Source organism: Solanum stenotomum, chromosome 5 (assembly GCF_019186545.1).
Source record: "Solanum stenotomum isolate F172 chromosome 5, ASM1918654v1, whole genome shotgun sequence".
NCBI lineage: Eukaryota > Viridiplantae > Streptophyta > Magnoliopsida > Solanales > Solanaceae > Solanum > Solanum stenotomum.
Window position 1 is genome coordinate 43,303,266 of NC_064286.1, and position 3,606 is coordinate 43,306,871.

At 35.4% G+C, this 3,606-nt stretch overlaps 1 pseudogene; it reads right to left on the bottom strand.

The window, feature by feature from the left end:
• Window positions 1-1,796: 1,796 nt before the first annotated feature.
• LOC125864015 (transcription factor SRM1-like) lies at window positions 1,797-2,917 on the bottom strand (annotated as a pseudogene).
• Window positions 2,918-3,606: the final 689 nt, after the last annotated feature.

The following is a 3,606-nucleotide window of genomic DNA, read 5'->3' on the forward strand; positions in this document are numbered from 1 at the left end:
AGTTTTCTGGTGGCCCAAGAGTACCAATTTTCCCATCACAATGAGGTACCTGCGCTGACATCAGATTCCTTTCAAGAAGTTTCTTCACATTCCAGACCGTGTGGTGTTTCAGAAAAACAAATCCTCTCTTCTTATTTATACCCAAAGTTTGTATTGCTTTTATTATCTTACAATTTGATTGTATTTTAACATTAGGTGATTCTGATCATTTGCTTTTATAAAAAGTAAAAGTTGAACCAAAAGGAGGTATTGTTGGTTTCATGTGAAATACTAATGTGAACTACTAATTGCATTCAAGAATATGTACATTCACAAAAAAGAGAATTTTCTAACTTTGACTGCACTAACCAAAAGGAAAGCACGACACAATTCCTGATGCATCTAACTTTGACTACACAAACCACATAAATCTGCCAACCCTTTGATGATATATTATTTTAGAGTCTGAATGTAAATTAAACATTTTAAAATCATCTTAAAATTACACTAGTAATACCTCACCAAGAAGGTAGATGAATTGTTTGGCCAAGTTTTTTTTCTTGATGATATCTTGACCTTAGTTTTTTTTTTCTATTTAGATTCCTGTTCATGGGCAACTGGATTATCTAAGGGAATAAATTCCTTTGGATGTTAATAAAGTATGTCATTTATGATAGGAAATTTCATCCTTTCCAAAAGTATGTGACGTCAACAAAATTGGGTTTTGAGAATCTTAAATTCGGGCAAGGGAGTTCCTCCAATGTGTCAATGTGTACGTATTAGGTGTAATTAGACAATATTGTTAAAGATTGTAGTTGGATATTATAGATCTAGTCGTGCATTCCCCAGATATGTTTATTGTGGAAAGAACTGCGGGTTTGAAAACTATTTTCCTGAAATTTTATGGATGCTAATTTGCAATGGAGTTGTCACATGTCTCAACTAGTAAAATTATTGCATGTTGTATGGATCGTAGTTCCTACCGCGGAGGGGGAGGGAGAGATGATGACAAAGTTGTACTATGTTGATGAAAAGAATCATGGTTAGTGAATTTGTATTTTTTGGGTTTCACCACTCAGTACACAAAGCTCAATGCCGTTGATTCAGGTTCACACTGGATAAGCCCCACTAAGGACAACACATTTACCTTGAAAAAAGGATTTTAGTTACCTCTTGTTAAGGGTAAAAAAAGTGTCCTTTATACGAAATAAGACAAGAATATACAGGTCCGCCATGGGAAAAGAAGAGCTGGTCGAACAATCATTCTTTACTTCATGGGTCAATAAATCCATAGTCCTCCAATTCCTCCTTGAATGTTTATAAGAAATAACTTATGCCACTCATATTGCTCCAGATTGACAAATAAAAAGACGCTTGTAAATAGAAGTTTCTTGTATAAACATTCAAGTTCATAATCGGCTTCTCGACAGTCAATAGACTTTAAAATGATCAAATCGATCCCTAATGTATGTGGATTGGACTATTTTAGTCCTTCATACATGTCACGTAACAGAAAGTCCTTAATGCATAGAAAAAATGATTATTTTGTTCCTCAAACAATTGCAAAAACAAAGGCAAGAACTTTGAAAACAATTGCTAATGTTTTTATTTTTGAAATATTTCAACCAAAATGCACTTGTCTAGCAATACTGTCTAAAGAAGATTAAGAATAGATAAAGAAGAGAAATATTGTGTAACATAATTGAATAAGTCTTAAAAAAAAAAAAACAAGTGCAGCAAATCAGAACGACTGATATGTGAACAGATCATGCAGATTAAAAGTGCCTTCATCTTCAACGGCGAGTGTGTAAACTGCTTCATATTCCATCACCAAAGTACGATGAGGGGGAAAAGGGAGGTAACTGAGCTGGAGCCTCCCTTGATACTTCATAACCGGATTTCCGGTTTGAGCAGTTGGTGCTATCCCAGCATCAAAAGTTGGTGCTATCCCAACATCAAAAATCGAATTGACATCATTGTCTTCGTCCATGGGGTGACTGAGTAATGCTTCAAGTTCACTCCCAATTCTACTGATAGGATGACCGGAAGTTCCACTGCTAGCTTCAACATTCACAAAAGCATTTTGGCCTGAGAGCTCTCCTCCGACAACTACTGTCATTTGCTCAGCATTGGTGCTTTCTCAAGGACACATGCTCTCATTGCTGGTATTTGTCACTGCTTGTGAAACCTCGCAAGTAGGTCCAATCATGTCCACAGCGTTTGGAACTTAATAAGTTCCACCGAATTCAGCATCCACAATAGTTATATCAAGAATGCTTGGTTTTGCTCTTGCTCTTCTGTTCCCTTTCTTGTTGGCTTCGATACGCTTGAAATACTTCTGGGAATGGGTAGCCACCTGCATTGCGGTTCTTTTTATCACACAGTGCCTAGATATACTTCTCCAGTCACCTTTTCCATATATATCTAATCCCTGGAGAAATGACCAATAGTAGGAAAGATAGAGAAATAACTTATTATCGAGGAAACAAGCTGGAAGGACAACATTTACATAAAACTTTTACTCTCTCAAACCCTTCTGAATGCACCCCAAAAAACATTAAAACAGAAAAATGACCACACTCCCAAAAAAGACAAGAAAATAAACCCTCAAAAACTATACACAGGAAACCAACCTGTGTTCCTCTTCTGTTAAAGGAGTCCCTCTTCGCCATCCAACATCTACTTTCGTATTTTTGTTGGCATTGCTTTGCATTTATGGATAATTGGGTAATGGAGCGCCTCCAGAATCGATGGCATCAATATCTTCTAAGAGTATATTATAGTGATTCTTAATCTCATCAACTGATTTTCCAGGAAGGGCTTCTTCCATCTTCATGAGTAGATTGTTATCGTTAAAGTATATCGCTAGGATATTCTCAAAGATTTTATCCTCCTCCCTAGTCCATAAGGAGCTATTGCATGTCCGAACGGTGCTCATTTTCTTTTAGATCTACAAGGAAATATCAAGAATTAAAAAGGAAAGTACTTGAAGAGGATTCAGAAAATGGATGAGTGTCAATATATGACAAAAGCAACCATAAACATTGGACATCTAAGATAAGATTTTTTGTAACCTCTGACATTTAGTAAACAAAAACAATCGCAACAAGACATGTATTCTTTTAAATCATCTATGGATACTAAGAGAAGTAATAAGTGACTGGTAAAACGAACAAACATGAAGATACAAGTGGTATACTACCCACATAGGTTCCCAGGGATACGAAGCATATTATGAAAGCATCTATGTTCTTTACCTTTTCTAATGGACGAAATGTTTTATAATAAGAAAGAAGACTACAAAGAAAAAAACTATTTTTCTGACGATAAGAAAAAATTATATCACTGGAATACATATTTCTTTTCTTGTTCGTGACACAAAAATAAGAGATCTATGGCCCTGTACCGCATAACGGGAAACAAAATCATGTCAATCCAACATATGTTATCAAAAGAAATAGATCCTCATTTGTTAAGAGTTTCACAATAAGAGCATTATTCTAGAGTAATACCTAAGCAACTTTCTCTCATGAAAAAAGTAGAAATTTAAAAAGACGAATGTAAGCAATATCAATTAGGAAAGTGTCATTTCGCATTCCTTCATAATCTACCCCAGAATCCAAGAGT